The sequence below is a fragment of the Gopherus flavomarginatus genome, chromosome 21 (assembly GCF_025201925.1).
Source record: "Gopherus flavomarginatus isolate rGopFla2 chromosome 21, rGopFla2.mat.asm, whole genome shotgun sequence".
In the NCBI taxonomy this organism is placed as follows: Eukaryota; Metazoa; Chordata; order Testudines; family Testudinidae; genus Gopherus; species Gopherus flavomarginatus.
This window is the reverse complement of record NC_066637.1, coordinates 23875104-23898031: the sequence shown is the minus strand read 5'-3', so window position 1 is coordinate 23898031 and position 22928 is coordinate 23875104. Positions and strand designations below refer to the sequence as shown.

The following is a 22928-nucleotide window of genomic DNA, read 5'->3' as shown; positions in this document are numbered from 1 at the left end:
GGTTGCCCCGGCAGCGCCTCTACCCTGTCTTCTATGTATTCTGTTTTCTCTTCAGTTTGTATAAATCTTTTGCCTTTTACTAAAGATTTCTGTGGAGAGAAACATTTATGAGTTTGTACCCAATTTTTTGAGGCTTTGCTTTGGTGAGGCTGTTCTCTGTTGTGAAAAGAACAGAAGGGGACTATCTGAACTGGTGTCAGTGGCTCAAGGTTCCCTATAAACAACTCAAAACTCTGAAAATGACTGTTTGGGATTTTTTATTCCATTATTTTATTTTACTTTGAGCTCATCGTGTTAGTGAGATGGCTTCCTATCTAGCAGGGGACACTTTTGCGATGGGTATTCTGCTGGCTCTTTGGTTTCGGAAGTTATCGGTTATCACGGTTGAAGAGCAGCAAATAAATGTGGTGTTGTTTGTGTTAAGGTTTGGTTTGTCCCAAGAGTGTATGGTTTGGAGTCATTTGTAACTCTGCGATTAGTTATTGGCAACAGCTTGTTATTGGGCCCCTGAGTTGAAAGGCTGCTCTTGCAGATTTTAGTTTGTCGTTGTTGGAAAGTCAGTTAAAGAGCTGCTTTCTTTATCTAGTCCGTGAGGGTTCTTACGCCGCCCTCCTTGATATACCTTCCAGAAGGTGATTGCATGGTTTCTCTCACCTCCCCACAGAAGAGAAATTGTCCATCCCTTTCCTGTTGTGAAAACACCAGTGTTTTCAAAGGTTTTGCCCAGATGAGGGATAGTTCATAGGAGCAGAAGAGGAGGAAGGTTGTGGCCCTTTGAGTCAGATTCCTACCTAGCGTTTAAGGCCAGAAGGAACCAGCCGATCACCTCAGGGGGACTAAGGGGCACCAATGCCCCAAATAGTGAGGAATTGCTTTGATGCAATTGACTGTATGTTTGAGATAGTTCGGTGGGAAGGAGCAGAAAAGAGCATCAGGGCTGCGGAATAGCGCTTGCATAGGCTTTCTTTGCCCTGGTTTGCTGTAAGAGTTAGGGTCCACACTACAGCGTTAAATCGATTTAAACAGTGTTAAATCGATTTAACGCTGTACCCGTCCACGCTACAAGGCACTTAAAATCGATTTTAAAGGGTCTTAAAATCGATTTCTGTACTCCTGCTCAATGAGAGGAGTAACCCTAAAATCGATATTACTATATCAATTTAGGATTAGTGTGGATGGAAATCGAAGTTATTGGTCCCATTCTTTTACTGAGCTACCCAGAGTGCACTGCTCCAGAAATCGATGGTAGTCTAGGACCATGGACGCACACCACCGAAGTAATGTGCCCTAGTGTGGATGCATAAAATCGATTTTATAAAACCGGTTTTATAAATCTGGTTTTAATAATTTTTATTTTATGCTGTAGTGTAGATGTAGCCTAAGTTAAGCAGGGTCGCTATGAACTCTACCCTGCCATCTGTTGGTGATCTGTTGTAGAGGCCTTTTGAGCCTGATGTCATTTGCATGGTTCCACCCACTCCGGATTGCATGATGGGAGTTCTTTTCCAAACAGTCATTTCAGCTGCTGTGGGATCCCCAGTCTCTTTGTTATTGGGGCAGGAGTAATGCAGTGTATTTTCCTGTTCGTTCTGGATCAAGGGGAGAGTAACTGTAGCTGGCATTTGAGGCCTGAGAGCTTCACCCTCGCCTGAAAAGTACTCACCCATTAAGGGGTCTGGTTTCCAAAGACTCAAAGCTTGTGAGAGTTTGGAATGGATGTTTGTTTTGTTCTTGTTGGCCTCTGCTTGTATGTTTTCTTCATACTGTCCATGGTGTGTAAAGACAGAGACGTTTTTGAATCTCTTTGAGTTGTTGTTAGTATTGTAGTCATTTGCCTTAAGCTTATACCACTCTGTCCTTTTCAGGATATGTTTTGGTTCCTGAGAGGTAAAAGGCTGATGTGTGTGTGGTGTTATGGAGTGAGGTAGTAAAGGTTGGTGTTGCAGAGGTGGTGCATGTGCTACAAAAATTGGGTCCCCCCCAATGCGAACCCCAGCTCTGGTCCCAGAGTCCAGAATTTGCATAAACCTGCCTGCTTACCTGTGACTAAGAATTTGGAAGTTGTGTCCCACAGCTGCTGTCCCAGTGTGCAATCTGCAAAATTTCCTTGCCGTTTGAGCCGTAAGGAGCATTTTACCCATCTATGGAGTTGTTTACAAGTTTTAGTGTGGAAATGAGATGCAAGCCCAACAGTTTATGTATGTCTAAAAAGTGCTTTTAGTCATTAATGGCTTTTTATCTGTGGTATAGGTACAAATATGTGTTCAAACTATAAAAGCTCTATTTTTAAACTAGAGAGATATGTAAGACACAAAACTTGCATTTACAGATTTCACAAAAAATCTGTACTAATAAAATACAAACATCCTTTTTCAATCACTTTTATTTCACTATGCTTTGGAACCCATGTCCCTTGCCTAACGAGATATATGTAGGTTCGGGTGAGTTCCGAAATCATGAACTGCTAAGTACCATTCTACTGTCCTTGATTTATATCACTGGAATAACTGCACTTTATTACCCCTGCCCTAATAAGAAAGAGACTGGGGATCCCACAGCAGCCAAAATGACCCTTTGGACAGGCACCCCCATCATGCAATCTGGAACCATGCAAATGACATCAGCCTCAAAAGGCCTTTACAACAGATCATCAACAGATGGCAGGGTAGAGTTCATTCTCACTCTGCTTACATCCTCCCCTCCAGCCAAGAATTGGTGGTCCTGATAAATCACATTCCTTATTATACCAACGCATTGGTATTGAATGCGAAGTTATGGCTAGCAAAAGTAGCCAGCCACCTCTGCCTTGTAGCATCCAGCTTAGCCCTTGTTAACACATAAGTCAGTGGATTGTTCTCTGTCCACACCTGAAACTAAGCACAACACAAGTAGTCTCAAAATTTCTCAGTGATGGCCTATTTCAATACCAAGAACTGCTGCTGGTGGATGGGATAGTGAGTTTCGCTATCAGACAGTCCTCAGCTGGCAAAGCCTACAGATTTACATTTCCTTCCACTTCCTGGTACGGGACTGCTCCCAGACCCTCCAAACTGGCATCAGCATGCAGGATAAACGGTTTGTTTGGGTTAACAAGGATTAGGACTTGCACATGAATCAGGCAAATAATTATTTCCTGTAAAGCCCTGTCACTTCTCTCATCCCACCATGTCCCAAATGGAGAAGAGAGGAGCCCCTCCCCTGTCCCAGGCCAGTAACACCAGTTTGGATAGTGGGAGGTGTTCATGATTCAGTCCAGATCTGCTAGTACTGCAAAGGAGAAGGTTTCCTTTCTCAGTCCAGGTCAACTGGAATTGTTGTTGCAGTGGGAAAAAGATGTTTTTCATTTGGTTCTTTGATGCTTTGGTGAGAGAAGATAAGCAGAGGTTTTTTCTTCCTCTGCAGCTAGAATCACACCCTTCTTCTCTGCTTTTTGCTCTACATTGATTTTTGTTTTCCATCTCAATTTTCTTTTTCCTGGCCTCATTCCAGAGCATTCACAGCCAATTCTCTATCCTAACTCTGAGTTCTCTACTGTACCCTGAATGTTTCATTCTAACACCACCCTAGAGTCTGCACCCCCAGAGCCAGTGCCTTCATCCCTCTGCACTCCAACTCTCTGTCCCATGTAGCCTGATGTAGGGTGTACTAATAATATTAATGTGGATAATTTGATGAAAATTTAATTGATTAGCTTACATTTAATTTAATTTAATTGAGTTACAAAGTTACAGTTGCATTACTGCTATTCAAAAGATGCATATGGCATTATATGCAACAAAGTTTTGATTAATATACTCACAGCCTTCCTTGATAACCTGGTGGTAAGAGACACAGGACCAGCCTTGCAGTTCAGGTTTCTCAATTCTTAAGTGAAATATGCAGTACTTAGAAAAAGCTAGTGTTACTTAGGGTTTACTTGAATATGTTAAACTTAAAATCAAAACCTAATAAACAAAGAATAACAACTTAGGGAAACCGAACTTAGCCTAGTTCCCTTGAAACTTAAAGTTTAAGAACGAGTACAGCCTACTGATAGTACATAGAGAGTGGAGGAAGTAAGTCAGAATGATAGAGCGAAGTGCTCTAGCGAGGTAAGTTACCTCTTTCATAGGGCACCAGGGCCGGAAATCCTTCCTCCTATGCCCAAATTTCATTCCTCACCCACAAAACATTAGGGTACATTTACTTTATACACTAGTATGTTTGTGCTTGTTGATGACATGTAAATATGCACATAAGTTACCTTGTAGTGTACCTGTTAAATCTGTGGGTACAACACTGAAAAAAACCCTATGCCATTCTCCATTGTCGATTGGTCTAGGTAAAGGTCTTGGACAGGCATGGGTACTTATCTATTTAAGTAACATGATAAAGGTTGATTTTCCTCTCTGAGTAAAATGTCACAATATAGATATGCTAACTTTGCCTTAGCTTAACATACAGGATATGGCCTGTAGGTTCTCGTAAGTCATGTGTCTCAGTCCCCTAATCATTTTTATTTCACTCTGCTGGACTCTCTCCAGTTTGTCCACATCCCTTCTCATGTGGGTCCCAACCCCAAAAGTACTCACATTTCACCCCATTGGCCCCAAAATGCCAGCTTGTAATATGTAAATAGGGTGCTGCCATGGTCAAGTCACTCCCGAGCTCTCCAGCAGAGCCTGCTGGCGGAGAACAAGGTGAAAATTAGCCAGGATGTCACTCAGTCAAATCCCTGTGCTCCCCGCAGGTGGTATCGGAAAGTTCCAAGATGGCTCATTTCCCTTTCTCTCATCAGCTTCAGGCCCCAGGTTTACAAATGCACAAACCAGTTGGGATTCTCCCCTGGCCTCAGAGTGTGAGGCTGCTCTGAGGGGATGGACTTGCACACTTGGGATATTAGTACAAAGATACAATTTCAATTTCTCTTAGAGAAATTGGAGGGCAATTTACATTTGGTAAAAATCTTATTTAGTGAAAGGAAGCTGCAGTGACAGCCCGGTTACTGGGGTGCAAAACACCTTTCTCCTGGGAGAAACAAGAAGTTAGAATTAGAAATTTACATAGTTTGTTCCAGTGTTGGTACAGGTTTAATTGTGCTTCTGTGTAGGTTTGTTTCAGGCTGTGACTGTTTTGGTTTATTGGGGTGTTTTAGTTTTTTTAGTTGGAATGGAGCTTTTAATTGACATTTTCTGGATTTGAACGGCTGACCTGCAACACCAGTTTTGACATAGTTCAGCATATTTTATAGATTTGACCAGTATTCAAGGATTCAATTCCTTTATAGGAGGTTTTAGTGGTCATGCTTATTTATTTGATGTTATTTTATCATTCTGCTGCAGCACACTTTTTTGATAAAATGTTGAAATTATTAATTTACAGCATTTGTTAGTTTTTATTTTTACAAACAAAGTTTTTCTTAATGTTTGGGTTTTAAATTAAGCCTTGTTTTTGGTTTCAAATTTCATTTAGGTTTTGGTTACTGATGGGATCTTTAAGAAAACTTTGGATTCAGTACTAAGATTTGGACAGATTTAGAATATTTAAAGTAAACCCTGTTTATTATTTTATTTTAATAAAGTTTGTGTTGCTGTAAACCCTAGCCGGGGGGAGAGGAGATGAGCCTGGCCTTTAACTGAGAAGGAGCAGAGGCACGGCCCCCGTGAAGGGTGGGGCCAGGTGATGGGGGGCACAGCCCCGCAATTTTTTTTTTCTAGCCCATCTCAGTCCCCCACTAAAGGAGAAGAGTCTGATGCCACCCCTGCTGGTCACTGGGTGTCACTGCTGCTCCATGGGAAACATGCTCTGTGCCTTACCCAGATTGGTGGGAAACACACTCTGTGCCTTATCGTTACTGGTCCGTGAGTGTCACTGCTTGTAAGAGGGCAGACACACGCTGTGCATTATGCCACTTGACCAGTGGGTGTCACTGCTGTATCAAGGGAAACACCTTCTGTGCATTACTCTGACTGCCCACTGGGTGTCACTGCTGCTCCAAGGGAAACATAAGAGCGGCCAGACTGGTTCAGAGGCAAAGTCCACCTAGCCCAGTATCCTCCTGTCTTCTGACAGTGGCCAGTGCCAGGTGCCCCAGAGGGAATGAACAGAGCAGGGAATCATCAATTGATCCATCCCCTATTGTCCATTCCCAGCTTCTGGCAAACAAAGGCTACAGGCACCATCCCTTCCCACCCTGGCTATTAGCCCTTCATGGAACTATCCACCCTAAACTTATCTAGTTCTTATTTGAACCCTGTTATAGTCTTGGCCTTCACAATGAATTCCACAGGTTAACTATGCAACTGCCCTGAGTTTATCACCCTCTCACCTAGCCAGGTTGTATATGGAAAAGAGGATGAGGATGAGGAGAGCCATGATGTGTCTGTCACTGGCTGGTGTCTCAGTTTCCTCTAGACAGCAGTGCTGCAGGCTCCTTTGGTCTGTGCCCATGCAACTGTGTCTGGGGAAGGGGGAGTAGAGGTTCATGCTTCCTAGCCCCAAGCCCCATCCCCAGCAGCTGGAGAATCCAGGCCAAATTTAACCCTGGCAGCTGTGCCGGGATTAGCCTGGGCTGGGGTAGGGCTGGGGAGGAATTGGGAGGGAGACAGACACACCTGCTGTGAGGGAAGATCCTCCCATTCCCTGCCAACCCCCTTCACTCATTGCAGCATAGCACCCCCTAGCATTTCTTTCTCTGTCATGGGAGCTGTCTGCTGCTTGCTTCTCCCTTAGCATCATCTCTCCCCATCCTGGGGCACTGGCATTGCCCATCCTGTGCAAATAGGCAGGCCCCGGTGTGCCCCATGGCACTACCCTGCAATTGTGGGGGCAGCTGTTGGATGGAGCCATATCAAAATATGGGGGTGGGCAAGGCTGGGGACCAGAACTCTTGGTTCTCCCCTCAAATGTGGGAGGGGAGTGGAGGTTAGGGGGTAGAGGGGGGGAGGGGCAGGGCTGGGATCCAGAGATACTGCTTTTTCTGGTTTTCTCCACCTCCTGCAGCTGCCTCTGTCCTTTCAGTGCATTTCTTGTTCCAAATTCATTTGCTTACTTGTGTAAGTCACCCCAGAGGTGGCTGCATTTCAGTGTTGAGGGAGGCACCCTTGGCTGCATCACCACCTAACCGTGCCTCTCTCCCCCTTCGGGTGACCCTGCAGCACTCAGCAAATATCCATAAGATCATGGGGCACTTTGAGCACTGGGCAGGCAGGGGCCAGGCGCCCAGCCCTCCCTCCAGTGAATGGGACCCACTACACTTTACTTTTTACAGGGATTAAAAAGGGGGAAAGGGGGGCAAATCAGAGGAGGGGATGGCCAGGGTCTGAGCAGGGGGTGGAAATTGACTGGTCGGAGGGTCAAGCAGCTGGAGGCACAGTTAGGAGAGGGGCTGAAGGGCAAAGTCAGGGAGGGGGGGAGGAGCCATAGTTAAGCCCAGAGGGAGGCGCTGCCAGAGGGTTAAACCCTGGCACAGGCAGGGGCCGAGGGGTAACAGTTATCCCGGTGGGCTGAGACTCCAGTGTTTGCAAACATGGGTGGGGGGAGCAGAGGGCTTTTTTATTTCCCCTCTCACAGGCAGCACCTCTCAGCATGGGCTTCCCAGGGCTGGGCTCTTAAAGGCACAGGCATCCCACTGCCTAGACACTGCAGCTCCTCTCTGATGTAATCTACTGAGCCCTCGTCCAGACTAACCCGCGGCATCGGCGGGTTAAAATCGATTGCTCGGGGATCGATATATCGCGTCTAGTCTGGACGCGGTGTATCGATCCCCGAGCGCGCTTACATCGATTCCGGAACTCCATCAATCCGAACGGAGTTCCGGAATCGACGCGGAGAGCCGCGGACATCGATGCCGCCCCGTCCAGACTGGTGAGTACCTCGATTTTAGAAATTCGACTTCAGCTACGTTATTCTCGTAGCTGAAGTTGCGTATCTAAAATCGATTTTATTTCCTAGTCTGGACGTGGCCTGAGGTGCTGCAGTAGGAGACTCAATTCAGTGAAACTGGGCATTTCCTATATGCCCCGCAGCCAGAGGGCTGTGCACCCCCTTCCCCAAATTTCCCCAACACCTCCTCCCTCGGTGGACAGGTAGTTACATGCAGCGCTGCCAATGTTGGTTCCATTGGTTGCAAATTTGAATGGAAATTGAAACGTTAACACACGCTTTAAAAGCAGATATAACGTATGAAAACTACTTGTACCTGAGAAAGTAAAATAGGTTTGGAAACTCTGGACAAAGCCGGGTTTCCTCACCCAGCTGTTGTGTTTGCTGACAATGTCGGTGCATTGGCTTCAGCAGTGTTGGCCAACCTTAGAATTTCAAATGATGATTTGTAAGCGAGGTGTGAATGAGCTCCCCCCTGACAGCTACTGATGACCAGGGTTAGGAGGAGTCTTTGGGACCAGACTGTATTTACATGAACTCACCTACTCTGCCGATGTATCCAGCGGACAGAGCTGGGCTGCCTCTGCTCTAGGTGCCCGGAGGAGGGAAGGTATGTGGGGCTCCAGCCTGGGACTCTTCCTCCCTCCTGCCAAAGCCTGACTATTAATCGCAGTCCTGGCACTCCTTTCTTCTCCATGTGGGCCAGAGGAAACGTGTGGTAAGAAGCACAAGGGCCAAGCTTGTGAACAGCAGGTGCAGCAGCAAGAATCGCAGCTATCAGGGTAGCAAGTTCTAGAGCCCTAACCCATTGTGGACACCCCAGCCAAAGACCTGGCTCTAGGAGGTGTGAGTCACCCAGCAGGAGGGGAAAGATTCACTCGTACAAAGCTGGAGACAGGGAAGTTGAGCTCTGGGCTTTACCACAAACATGGGTGGCAAGTTTGTAGAAATTTTGGTGGTGCCCAGAACCCACCCCCCAACTCCACCCCCCAAACTCCTCCCCCACCTGCCTAAGGCTCTGGGAGGGGGTTTGGGGGGGACATCTGTGGTGCAGATCCTGGGCTGGGGATTAGGGTGCAGGAGGGGTGCAGGGTGCAGGCTTTGGGATGGAGTTTGGGTGCTCGGTGCAGGCTCCAGGCTGGGGCAGGGTCTGGAACTGAGCTGGAACTGCCTGGGTGAGAGTGGGACAGAGCTAAGGAGAGAGCAGGAGCCCGAGAAGAGCTGGGGAGCAGAGCTGTGCAGGTGTTGTGCCAGAAACTGCTGCATGTAGGAATTTGCAACCTGTAGCAGTTAATGATACCTGAAGTTGTTCTTATTTGCTGACTTGTCCTAATTGGCTAAAACTTGACAGTGGTTTCTCTAGCAAAGGCCAGTCCCTGGCCCCTTGGTGCAGACTTCCTCCTTCATATCAGGCTAGGGTGACCAGATGTCACAGATGAAATATAGGGACGCGGGGTGCGGAGCAAAAAAAAAGGCAGAGGGCCCCCCTGCCGCCAAGCGGAAGTGGCACAACCCCATCTCCAACCAACTCTTTCCTCCAACCTCTGCTACACCCCCAGCTCCCCCATCCCCTCGCTCCTGGGCCCAGCCTGGGCTCCGAGCTCTGCAGCCGAGCCATGATCTGGGCCCCTCCTGCAGCTCCCGGGCAGAGGGTGAATCAGGCAGCTCCTGGCAGGAGCATGTCCGCCCCACGTGTGTCTCCGCCCCCCGCCCACCTGGGCCCTGCCTGCTCCGTGCTGCCCCCAGCCCCAGTGCGCTGCCCCGCAGGCTGCAGGGCTGGAGCAGCTTCTGCGCTGCGCTCCCGGCCATGGCCATGACCCGTGTGCAAACCTGCGGGGGAGGGGCTCTGCCTTCCCTCTCCAGGTCTGCAAGGGGAATGTGAAGCGGCTGTTCCTGCGGGGGCGGGGCGCTGGGTTCCCTCCCAGCTCTGCGAGGGGACTGGGCAGCGGCCGTTCCAGTGGGGGTGGGGTGCTGGCTTCCCTCCCCAGCTCAATCAGGCGACTGGGGAGCGGCTGTTCCAGCGGGGGCGGGGCACTGGGTTCCTCTCCCAGCTCTGAGAGGGGACTGGGACGCAGTCTTTCCTGCTGGGGCGGGGCGCTGGCTTCCCTCCCCAGCTCTGGGAGGGGTGTGGGAAGAGGCGATTCGAGCGGGGGCAGGGCGCTTGCTTCCCTCCCCAGCTCTGGAAGGTGCCTGGGGAGTAGCGGTTCGAGTGGGCTTGGGGTGTTGCCTTCCTTCCCAAGCTCTGGGAGGGGCCTGCGGAGTGGCGGCTCTAGTAAGGGTGGGGCGCTGGCTTCCCTCCCCAGCTCTGAGAGGGGCATGGGGTGTGGCCGCTCGAGCGGGGGCAGGGCGCTAGCTTCCCTCCCCAGCTGTGGGAGGGGTCTGGGGAGTGGCGGTTCGAGTGGGGGCAGGCAGCGAGCTCCTTGCTTTAGTCACAGCCTCAGAGCCAGGGTGAGCCCCCTCTGTGGTGTGCAGGGGGGGTGGGGAGCATCTCTCCCTCCCACTCAGCCCCAGGGGCTGGTTACAGGTAGGCAGGTATCCTGAGCCCAGCAGCCCTTCCCCCCTGCCAGCCACATCATTTGCATTTTCACAGACCATTTCCGTCTTACCCAATTGGTTCCCTGGATTTGAATTCAAATCCTCGGCCGTTACAAGAGCAGGGCCTGGATCCTGTCCCAAAGAGACACAGTCACCTCCCAACAGGGCCTCCCAGCCAATATCCTGGAGAACCTCAACAACCAGCCAGCCAGACCCCTCCTGGGTCTGCACAAGGATCCAGGCCATATGCAGGACGGGGGGCTTCACCCTGGGGACCTTCACCCAGGTCCCACAGCCCCTCAGCATCTGCGGCTGCACCACCACAGTTCTCTCTGTCCCAGGGTCTTGCCACCCCATGCGTGTTTCCCCACTGACCCTTGGGCAGCCCCCTATGTCTCTCTGCTCCACCATCCCCAGTCCATGCTGCTGCTGCTTCTCCTGCAGCTTTTCCTCAGGCTCTTGCTCTCTCTCACGATCCTCTCGCATTCTCAGGCTCTGCTCCCATCCCATATGTCTTTGATCCCCTGATGGGGAACCTGATCGTGAAAACCATCATCTGTTTGGAGACCAGACTCTCGGGGATGTCTGGCTGCTGCTCCAGCTGCTCCCAGATCATTTTGTAGCCCCATCTGGGTCAGGAATCTGCTCCTCAGACATGTCCTTCTCCTCCCACTCACGATTAACTGTGCCTTGGTGAACTTCCCTGTGCGTAACCCTCTTTGTGCACAGGATCACAATGTCCTTCTCAAGGAGGTGGTGATAGGCCATCACTTCACCGTTCCCAAGTGGCTCTGGACTCACATGCCTGTGTGCTGTTGGCTCCCCCATGGTTTCCAGGAAGAACCCCTGGTGTGCCAGCCCTTCTCGTGGTCACCACCTCTTTGCCAGGGTCGAGCTGCAGACTCCTCCGCCCCTGGGACTGCTCCTGCCATCCCGAGGGGAACCCTGCTACTGCAAAAATCCTCTCTCCCAGGGTCGAGCGGCAAGCTCCTCCACCACTGAGACTGCTCGCTGCAGTGCTCAGGGGGACCCTCTTACTCCAACAGTCCTTCTCGCTGGTCACACACTCCCAGAGGTTAACCGCTCCCTGAAACCTTCCCTCTCTGAGGCTTCAGCACGCCTGGTTCTCATTATCCCCCCTTTGTTTTACTGCTCCCCAGTCACTTACTGCAAGCAGCGCCATTCACGGGGTGCAGTACATCCCACCTCTGCCACCAGTTGTCACGGAGACCCTGGGCGATGCTCTGGAACTGCTCCCCACCAAACCAGTCAGGACTTTGAGGAGCCTCCTCTCCCTTGGAGCAGAAGTTTTTAGGGCAAGAAGCTCACAAGTCTTTACCTCCTGGGTCTCTCCTTGGAGCATTCAGCATCCTCTGACCCTCCGTGCGCTTCCCACAGTGAGTCCGCCCAGGCAAGGTCCATTCTGGGGAGGTATCAAGGTTTTTTCCCCACTTTGAACTTTAGTGTCCAAGAAGTGGGGACCTGCATGATCACTTTTAATCTTTATTACCAGCTTAAATTTGGTACGCTGCCACCAGCCAAAATATGGTGTTTGGCACACTTCCTGTTCCCCCAAAGCCTTCCCTGGGGAACCCAAGACCCAAACCCCTTGGATCTGAACACAAGGAGAAATTAGCCTTCCCTCCCCTCTTTTTCCCCCCAGACTTTCCCCTCCCTGGGTTACCCAGAGAGGCTACACTGATCCAAACTCCTTGGATCTTAAAACAAAGAGGAATTAACCTCCCCCCCCGTCCTTTTCCCCCCACCAATCTCTGGTGTGTTCAGACCCAATGCCCTTGAGTCTTTAAACAAGGAAAAAAATCAGTCAGGTTCTTAAAATAGAAAGCTTTTAATTAAAGAAAGAAAAGGTAAAAATTATCTCTGTAAAATCAGGATGGAAAATGTTTTACAGGGTATTCAGATTTATATAGCCTAGAGGGACCTCCCTGCCTCGCTTAGCCTGAGATTCAAAGTTACAGCAAACAGAGGTAAAAATCCTTCCAGCAAAAGACACATTTACAAGTTAAGAAAACAAACATAAGATTGATCCACGTTTCCTGGCTATACCTACTACTTTGAAACATGAGAGACTGATTCAGAAAGATTGGAGAAAACCTGGTTGCACGTCTGGTCCCTCTTAGCCCCAAGAGCGAACAAAGAACAAAACAAACAGCACAACAAAGACTTCCCTCCACCAAGATTTGAAAGTATCTTGTCCCCAGATTGGTCCTCTGGTCAGGTGTCAGCCAGGTTCACTGAGCTTCTTCCCTTTACAGGTAAAAGAGACATTAACCCTTAACCATCTGTTTATGACAGGAGGGAAGCCAGCGCCCCTCCCCCTCTCGATCGGCCACTGCCCTGTCCCCTCCCAGAGCTGGCGAGGGAACACAGCACCCCACCCCCGCCGGAACGGCCACTCCCGAGTCCCCTGACACAGCTAAGGAGGGAAGGCAGCGCCCCACCCCCGCAGGAACGGCCGCTACCTAGTACCCGTACAGAGCTGGGGAGGGAAGAAAGCGCCCCACGCCCGCACAAACATTCGCTCCCCAGTGGCCTTGCAGATCTGCGGAGGGAAGGCAGAGCCCTGCCCCTGCACTAACCGCCACGCCGCAGTCGCCTGGCAGAGCTGGGGAGGGTGGACAGCGCCCTGCCCCCGGAGGAACGGCCGCTACCCAGTGGCTTTGCAGAGCTGGGGAGGGAACCCAGCAGCCTCCCCCGCAGTAACGGCCATGCCCCAGTCCCCTGGCAGAGCTGGGGAGAGAACACAGTGCCCCGCCCCTGCAGGAATGGATGCTCCCCAGTGGCCTCACAGAGCTGAGGAGAGAGGGCAGCGCCCCGCTTCCGCTGGAACAACTGTTCCCATGTACCCTCGCAGAGCTGGGGAGATAACCCAGTGCCCTGCCCCTCACAGGAAAGGCTGCTCTTCAGTCCCCTGTCAGAGCTGGGGAGGGAAGGCAGACCCCTGCCCCCACCCGAACGGTCGCTCTCCATTCCTCTCCCATAGCTGGGGCGGGAAGGCAGCGGCTTGTCCCTGCTTCAACGGCCGCTCCCCAGTCCACTCGCAGAGCTGGGGAGGGAACCTAGCGCCCCGCCCCTGCAGGAAAGCCGCTCCCCATTCCTCTCGCAGAGCTGGTGAAGGAAGGCAGCACCCCGCTGCCACTGGAACGGCCACTCTCTAGTCCCTTCGCAGATCTGGGGAGGGAACCAAGCGCCTCGCCCCAGCAGAAACGGCCGCTCCCAGTCCCATCGCTGAGCTGGGAAGGGAACCCTGAGCCCCGCAACCGCAGGAACGGCTGCTTATCAGTCCCCTGGCAGAGCTGGGGAGGGAAGGCAACGCCCTGCCCCCGCAGGAACAACTGCTACGCAGTCTCCTCACAGAGCTGGGAGGGGAACCCAGTGCCACTCCCCCTCAGGAACGGCCCCTACCCATTCCCCTCGCAGAGATGGGGAGGATAGACAGTACCATGCCCCCGTAGGAACGGACTCTTCCCAGTCCCCTTGCAGAGCTGAGAAGGGAACCCAGTGCCCCATCCCCGCAGGAAAGACAACGTCCAAGTCCCCTTGCAGAGCTGGAAGGGGAACTCAGTGCCCCGCCCCCGCTGGATCGGCAGCTCCCCAGTTGCCTCGCAGAGCTGGGGAAGGAAGAACGCCCCCCACCCCCGCAGGAACGGCCGTTCCTCAGTCCCCTCACAGAGATAGGGAGGGAACCCAGAGCCTCGCCCCAGCAGGAAAGACCACTTCGCGGTCCCCTTGCAGACCTGGGGAGGGAAGGCAGTGCCCCACCCCCGCAGATACAGCCACTCCAAAGTCCCCTCACAGAGCTGGGGAAGGAAGGCAGCGCCCCACCCCGGCAGGAACGGCCACTCCCCATTCCCCTCACAGACCTGGGAAGGGAACCCAGCGCCCCGCCCCCGCAGGAACGGCCACTCCCCATTCCCCTCGCAGACCTGGGAAGGGAACCCAGCGCCCCACCCCCGCAGGAACGGCCGCTCCCCAGTGTTGGTGTCACTAGGCATAAATCTAAGCCTTAGTGAACCAAAGCTCCTCCATGTTGAACTCTACCTGATCTAGAAAGCTAGCAGCTGTGAAATGAAATGTGTAACAGTAAGTTATCAGTTGCAGCACAGCTAAAACCGGTCTAAAGCAGTGGTGATAAGGCCTGTGCACCTTTAGCAGAAGGACAAGGTAACTTGCAGAAGGAAAACTTACTAACGAGCTGCCGCAGCCAAGATTACTTAATGCACCTGCGCTTACCTAATTGCTACAGGGAAGAAAGGAGGAGGAGGAGGGTGGGGGAAGAAAGAAGAAAGAGAAAGAAAAACTTATAAAAAGAGAAAAGCTGCTTGTGTAGTGGTGCATGATTTCAAGCGTTTGTCTCCTTGCAGCGCTTTGAGATCCCAATAAACTTTGCTTGCTTCTCCACCCTGGTGTGTGTTCATTGGCGCTTCGCACTCTGGGCAATGAACCACTGTTGCTTGCCTTTGGCACCCTCTCTGTCGGCAACAGAAGGCATCACCCCGACCCCCGCTGGAACAGCCGCTCCCCAGTCCCCCCACAGAGCTGGAGAGGGAACCCAGTGCCCGGCCCCCGCAGGAACAGCTGCTCTCCAGTCCCCTAGCAGAGTCGGAGAGGGAAGGCACCGCCCTGCCCCCGCAGGAACGGCCGCTGCCCAGTCCCCTCGGAGAGCCGGGGAGGGAACCCAGCACCCCACCCCCACTGGAACGGCCTCTACCCAGTCCCCTCGCAAAGCTGGAGAGGGAAGGCAGCACCCCACCCCCTCTGAATCGTCCGCTCCCCAGTCCGCTTGCAGAGCTGGGGAGGGAAGGCAGCGCCACACCCCCGCTTGAACGGACGCTCCCCAGTCCCCTCGCAGAGCCGTAGTAGAAGGTAGTGTCCCGCCCCAGCTGGATCGGCCCCTCCCCAAACCCCTCGCAGAGCCGGGGAGGGGAGGCAGCGCTCCTCCTCCACTGGAAAGGCCACTAACCAGTCCCCTCACAGTGTCGGGGAGGGAACCCAGCACCCCGACCCCGCTGGAACGGTCTCTACTCAGTCCCCTCACAGAGCTGGGGAGGGGAGGCAGCGCTCCTCCCCCACTGGAACGGCCTCTACCCCGTCCCCTCACAGAGCTGAGGAGGGAAGACAGCGACCTAGCACCACTCCTGTCTCGGAGTGTGGGGTAATCCAGTCCTGCACCACTCTTCCTGGACTCCCAGTGACTCTCAGCCAGCCAGTAAAGCAGAAGGTTTATTCGACACAGGAATGGAGGTTACAGCATAGCTTGGAGGCACAACCAGAACCACTCAATGTAGTTCTTCTGGGTGTTCAGGGTACTTGGATCCCAGCTTGGGATATCCTGAATTCCAACCACCCAGCCCAAAACAGAAACTGAACTGCCCTTCCTCCAGCCAGCCGATTCCTTTGTCCAGCTTCCCGGGCAAAGGTGCTGACACCCTCTCCCCGTACCTGGCTCAAGTTACAGGCTTAAAAATCCTGTCCCTCACTCAATGTCCTCCCCAGCTCTCCCTTCCCCGCACACAGACAGACCCTACTGCATCAAATCTCTCCCTCCTTCGGGACTGAGCTGAGCGGGGTAACTCTGACCAGTGACCTGGGGAAGTTCAGGGCCCCGCTTTCCGGGACATCTCATCCGCTATCAGTTGGCACTTCCCTTCATGTGGACGATGTCCATGTCATAGCCCTGCAGGAGCAGGCTCCACTTCAGGAGCTTGGCGTTGGCTCATTTCATCTGGTGCAGCCAAGTCAGTGGAGAGTGGTCAGTGTACACAATGTCGCCCAAAGACATATGACTCCAGTTTCTTAAGGGCCCACACCATGGCCAGGCATTCCTTCTTGATGGCCGAGTAGTTCTGCTCCCGCGGTAGCAACTTCTTGCTCAGGTACACGATGGGGTGTCTCCCCCATTTTCATCCTCCTGGATTAATACCGCCCCAAGTCCCATGTCTGAGGCGTTGGTGAACACCATAAAGGGCTTGTCGAAATCTGGGTTTGCCAGAAATGGGTCACTAACTAGAGTCTTCTTCAGCGCCCGGAGAGCCTGCTGGCACTGCTCGGTCCAGACCACCTTGTCTGGCTTCCCCTTCTTGCACGGCTCAGTGATGGGGAAAGCTATGGCTCAAAAGTGGGGCACAAACCTTCGATAGTACCTCACCATCCCAATAAAGACCTGGGCCTGGCTTTTGGTTTGGGGAGCAGGCCAGTCTCTGATCACCTCCACCTTGGCTGGTTCCGGCTTTAGGCAGCCACTCCCCACCCGATGGCCCAGATAAGATACTTCAGACATCCCCACCTTGGACTTCTCAGCCTTTACGGTTAACCCAGCCTCCCGCAGTTGGTCCAGCACTTGTTTAACCTGGGACACATGGTCCTCTCACGTCCGGCTAAAGACGCAGATGTCGTCAATATACATCACGGCAAAATGCTCCATCCCCCTCAGTAGTTGATCCACCAGGCGCTGGAAGGTGGCTGGCGCTCCCTTGAGGCCGAAGGGCAGGGTCAGAAACTTGTAGAGCCCCAGAGGGGTGATAAAGGCTGATTTCAGCCTGGTATCTTGCCAGTAGCCCTTTGTAAGATCCTCGGAGGTGAGGTACCGAGCGCCTCCCAGCTTCTCTAGGAGCTCATCAGGCCTGGGCATGGGGTAGGCAACAGATACGATGATGGCATTGAGCTTTCGATAGTCCACACAGAACTGGATCGACCCATCCCTTTTGGGGACCAGCACCACTGGAGAGGCCCAAGGCCTGGAAGACGGCTGGATCACCCCCAAAGCCAGCATGTCCCTGACCTCTCTTTCTAGGTCCTGGGCAGTTTTCCCGATGACCCGAGAAGGAGATAATCTTATAGGAGGATGTGACCCGGTCTCCACCCAGTGGACAATCAAATTAGCATGTCTAGGCTGGTTGGAAAACAGCTGTCGGTATAGAGATGCAGCACCCCTGTGATCTCAGCGTGCTGGGCCGGGGTCAGCTGATCAGAGAGGGGAATTTCCTCCAGCAGGGAACCAGCTTTTGTCCCAGGAAATAGATCCATTAAAGCATCATCTCCCTGCTCCTCCCAATGTCCACACACGGCCAACACCACATTCCCCCTGTCATAGTATGGTTTCATCATATTCACATGGTACACCCGGCAGTGGTGCGCCAGTTCGACAGCTCCACCACATAGTTTATCGCATTTAGTTGCTTGATAACCTTGAAGGGCCCTTCCCGGGGTCCTGAAGTTTGTTCTTTCTCATGGGGAAGAGAATCATCACCTGATCCCCGGTGGCGAAGGCGCGGGCCTGTGCCGTGCGGTCATATCAGACCTTCTGCTTCCTCTGGGGTCGGGCCATATTCTCCCTGGCCAGGCCCATGAGCTCGGCAAGTCTTTCCCGGAAGGTCAGGACATACTCCACCACTGATTCCCCATCGGGAGTGGCCTTTCCCTCCCATTCATCTCTCATCAGGTCCAGGGGCCCCCTTACCTGCCTTCCATATAACAGTTCAAAAGGCGAAAACCCAATAGATTCCTGGGGTACCTCCCTATACGCAAACAGCCGGTGAGGTAAGTACTTGTCCCAGTCCTGCGGATGCTGGTTCATAAATGTTTTTAGCATCATCTTCAGCGTCTCGTTGAATCTTTCCACCAGCCCGTTGGACTGGGGGTGATACGCTGAGGCCCGGCTGTGCCGGATCCAACATTTCTCCCACAAGCACCGGAGCAGGGTCGACATGAAGTTGGACCCCTGGTCTGTTAAGACTTCCTTGGGGAACCCGACCCGGCTGAAAATGGTCAGCAGTGCAACTGCCACAGTATCTGCTGCGATAGAGGACAAGGCCACCGCCTCGAGGTAGCGAGTGGCGAAATCTACCACCAGAATGAGGGATTTTTCTGCAACTCAGCCTGGAACTCAGCAGCTGAGACAGGGATGGAGACATGCTCTCTCTCTAGCTGGCTTGTTCTGAGGCCGCAGCCTTTCCGAGCCGTGTCCCTGGGCGTTCTCCTTGGGAGGGGATTCTCCCTATTACCTCTTTGGGAGGTCCCAGGATGAGACTCTTTCTGCATCGCTGTGGGCCTGTTCCTTTGGGACTCCTCCCTGCCACCTCCCGACTGGATCTTCACAAACTCATCGGCCAGCCGCCCTGTATGTTGCAGGTCCTCTGGTTTTTGGTCCCTCAACCACAGCCTCAGGTCGGATGGGTACCGCTCATACAGTTGCTCCAGTCCTAGCAATTTAACCAGGTCCCCCTTCATCTGGGCCCCACTGGCCCACTTGCTGGCGTATCCCTCCATGCGGATGGCTAGTAGCAGATATGAGACCTCAGGGATTTTATACTGACCCCGGAAACTCTCTCAGTACATCTCAGGAGTCAGCCCGAACTCGTGCAGCAGGGCCTGTTTGAATAGTTCGTAGCTCCCTTTCTCAGCATCTCCCAATTGGCGGTACAATGCCATGGCCTTGGGGTCCTGTAAGGGAGTGAGAACCTGGAGCCTGTCCGCAGGATCTACCTGGTGCAGCTAGCAGGCCATCTCAAAGGCAACCAGGAAGTCATCCATGTCCTCCCACTCCTTACGCTGAGCCAGAATGCACCTACCAAAGCTCCGCGCAGTCCTGGGCCCCCCTACTCCTTGCAGTTGGGGGCCCCGCTGTTCCTCAGCCGAGCCAGTTCTAGCTCATACTGACGCTGTTATTCTTCATATTCCCTCTTTCTCACTTTTTCCTCCTGTTCTCGCTGTCTTTGTCTCTCTTCATGTTCTCTCTGTCGCTCACGATCCTCCAGCTCTCTCAGTTTTAGCTCTCTCTCCCATTCCAGCCGCTTCTGCTCCACGGATGCCGAGCGTCGCCGGGACGATCCCCTGCTGGCGGGTGAGCTTTGCCAGGAGGATCCCCTGCTGGCCGGGGGTGTCACGGTGCCCTTGGTATTCGCTGGGCTCCTCCTGACCCTTCCCCTAGGCATAGGAAGGGGGGGTCTTGGGAAGCCCTCAGCCGCCGGCTGACCACTCCCAGTGGGGACAGACACTGGTGTCTGCGCTGCATCTGTCAGGCTGCTTCCCTCAGAGACAGTGATCAGTTCATTCAAGTGATCTCCCTCCTCCAGCCGGGAAATCAGCTGGTCTTCTGTGAGCCTCCCTCTGCACAGCCCCCTCTGCTTGCACAGCCCAACCAGGTCGCACTTTAGCCGCTTGGCATACATCTTCCTGGTGGCCAATCCCAGGCCGGGGTGCTCACTGCTCCCCACGGTTTCAAGGGGGACCCCTAGTGCACCAGCCCTTCTTGAGGTCACCACCCATCTGCCAGGGATGATCCGCAGACTCCTCCACCCCTGGGACCGCTCACTGCAATGCCCCGGGGGACCCTGTTACTGCAAAAGTCCTTCTCTCTGGTCACACACTCCCAGGGCTTAATCACCCCTACAATCGTCCCTTAGTTTTACTGCTCCCCAGTCACTTACTGCAGGAAGCGTAGTCCACAGGGTGCGGTAGATCCCGCTGCTGCCACCAGTTGTCACAGAGTGTGGGGGAGTCCGGTCCTGCACCCCTCTTCCTGGGACTCACAGTGACTCTCAGCCAGCCAGTAACACAGAAGTTTTATTGGACAACAGGAATGCAGGTGACAGCAGAGCTTGTAGGCACGACCAGGACCCCTCAATCTGGTCCTTCTGGGGGTTCAGAGTGTTTTGTCCCCAGCTTGGGATTCCCTGAATTCCAACCACCCAGCCATAAAACTGAAACTGCCCAAACCCTCTCTAGTCAGCTCTCTGCCTTTGTCCATGTTCTCGGGCCAAGGTGTTGAACTCCCGTCGCCCCTGCATCGCTCAGGTTACAGGCTCAGATCCTGTCCCTCACCTAAAGTCACCCCCTGCTCTCCCATCCCCCACACAGACAGTTCATACTCCATCACAAGGGGCACCAGTAGAGCAGGGGGAATCCCAGGGGGCTGCGGGTCGGGAGTGTTGGGCATCAGCAGACCTGTGAGTCTGGAGGTCAGGACTGGGATAGCAGGGGCTGCGGGTCGGGAGTGAGGGGTACCGGTAGTGCAGTGACTGGGGAGCCTAGCGGTGAGCCCAGGGGGCTGCAGGTCGGGAGTGAGGGGCACCAGCAGGGCTGGAGGGAGCCCAGGGGATTACGGGTCGGGAGTGAGGGGCACCAGCAGAGCTGAGAGTCTGGAGGTCAGGACTGGGATATCAGGGGCTGCGAGTTGGGAGTGAGGGGCACCCCTAAAGCTGGGGCAAGCCCAGGGATCTGCAGGTCGTGAGTGAAGGGGACCAGCAGAGCTGTGAGTCTGAAGGTCAGGACTGGGATAGCAGGGGCTGCGGGTCGGGAGTGGGGGCACAGGCAGCGCAGTGACTGGGGAGCTCAGCAGAGAGCTCAGGGTTCTGTGGCTCAGGAGTGAGGGGCACTGGTAGAGCTGGAGGGAGCCCAGGGACGGCGGGTCAAGAGTGAGCGGCACCAGCAGAGCTGTGAGTCTGGAGGTTAGGACTGGGATACCAGGGACTGCGGGTAGAGAGTGAGGGGCACCGGCAGCGCAGGGACCGGAGAGCTCAGCGGGGAGCCTAGGAGGCTGCGGGTCGGGAGTAAGGGGCACCGATAGAGATGGAGGAGGATCAGGGGGCTGCAGGTTGGAAGTGAGGGGCACCGTTAGAATTGGGGCAAGCCCTGGGGGCTGTGGGTCGGGAGTGAGAGGCACAGGCAGCGCACTGACTGTGGAGCTCAGAGAGGAGAACAGGGGGCTGCAGATCGGGAGTGAGGGGCACCGGTAGAGCTGGAGGGAGCCTAGGGGGCTGCGGGTCGGGAGTGAGGGGCAGCAGCAGAGCTGTGAGTCTGAAGGTTCGGACTGGGATACCAGGCACTGTGGGTCTGCAGCTAGAGTCACTGTCAGAGCTGGAGAGAGCCCAGGGGGATGTGAGTCTGGAGTGACGGGCACCGGTAGAGCTGGGGGAAGCCCAGGGGGCTGTGGGTCAAGAGTGAGGGGCACCAGCAGAGGTGTGAGTCTGGAAGTCAGGAGTGTGACAGCAGGGCCTGCGGGTCGGTAGTGAGGGGCAACAACAGCACAGTGACTTGGGAGATCAGCGGGGAGCCCAGGGGGCTGTGGGTGGGGAATGACGGCCACTGGTAGAGGTGGAGGAAGCCCAGGGGGCTGCGCGTCAGGAGTGAGGGGCAGCGGTAGAGCTGTGAGTCTGGAGGTCAAGACTGGGATAGCAGGGCCTGCGGGTCGGGAGTGAGAGGCACCAGCAGAGCTGTGAGTCTGGAGGTCAGGACTGGGATATCATCCAAACTGATGATAAGTGATACCCAGGTGAGCCCGTGGCCAGTACATCCTGCTCCACCCACAGTCTGGCTGGGAGCCAGGACTCCTGGTTCTTATCCCCACTCTGGGAGGGCAGTGCAGTCTAGTGGTTAGAGCAGCGGAGGCTGGGAGCCAGGCATGGGCTGTGAATAGAAGGGGCCTGGGGAGGCACCTGGCCCATGCTCCACTCAGAGGCCCTGATCCCACTCGTCCTCTCCCCCTCAAGGCCCCATCCTAACTCTGCCCTGTTTCAAGTTCCCATCTGCCCACATGGAGCCACGGGGAGAGGGGCAGGGGTGAAAACGTCAGGAAGGCAGGTGGGGGCCTTGGGGTAGGGGGCAAAGAGGCACAAGTGGCAGGACCTTGGCGGAAGAGACGTGAAATGCAGGCGGAGGGGGTCAGGGGAGTGGAACAAAGGGGGCCTGAGGGTGGAGTGTGGGCGGGGCTGAAGGGGGAGTGTGGGCAGGGCTTCGGCAGGAGGAGGCTGAGTCGGAGCGGGCCTTGGGGCAGGGCCGCAGTCCGGGACCGCCCAACCCCCCCAAATGGAGGAGTCCCAAGCTGCCCATGGAGCCAGGACTCCTGGGTTCTATTCCTGGCCCTCCCACAGACTCCCAATCGGAGCTGGCGCAGGCCATATCGCCCTCCCTGGTGCCTCAGTTTCCCCATGTGTGAGACAGGTACCAGTGTGAGTGGATGCAAAGCTGTGGAGAATCTACTCCCTTCTCCTGGCGGCTCCTTGTAGCCCTCAGTAAGCAGCCAACTGCTCCAGACCCTGGATCCCGTATGGGCAGACCTGGGCTGAGGGCTAGATCTGGGCAATGGAAAGAATAAATCCACCCTTATCCGACCCCACCCCGGGATACATGGCAGGGAGGCTGGTGTTGGAGGGGGCAGGGAGTCCTGCAGCCCTCACAGGGGAGAAGGGGGGGGCGATTCCCTGGCTTGACTGCTGATGGCGGTGGCAGGGTGGGGGGCACTGGGGGATTGTGGTCTCATCCCAGCAGGGCTGAGCTAAATTGTGGGACCCCTGCCCCCCCCCCCGGGACAAGGGAGGGGCCTCAGCCTTGCCCGTTCTTCTCTCTTTTACCAGGAACTGCCCAAGCAGCTGGGCCAGCCCAGGCCCCACCTTCCTCAATGCCAGCAGCTTCCAATTCTGGGGAGTGGAGTGGTCGGGGAGTGGGGGCCTCTCAAGCCCACCCCGGGGAGCAGGGGCCAGGGCCCTAGGGGGGCAAGGGCTGTGATGGGG

At 54.3% G+C, this 22928-nt stretch overlaps 1 non-coding gene across 1 annotated transcript; it reads left to right on the top strand.

Moving 5' to 3' along the window:
• Positions 1–35: 35 nt before the first annotated feature.
• On the top strand, positions 36–151 carry LOC127038898 (U5 spliceosomal RNA). Its single transcript, XR_007770830.1, has one exon. It is a non-coding gene; the product is annotated as a U5 spliceosomal RNA (small nuclear RNA).
• Positions 152–22928: the final 22777 nt, after the last annotated feature.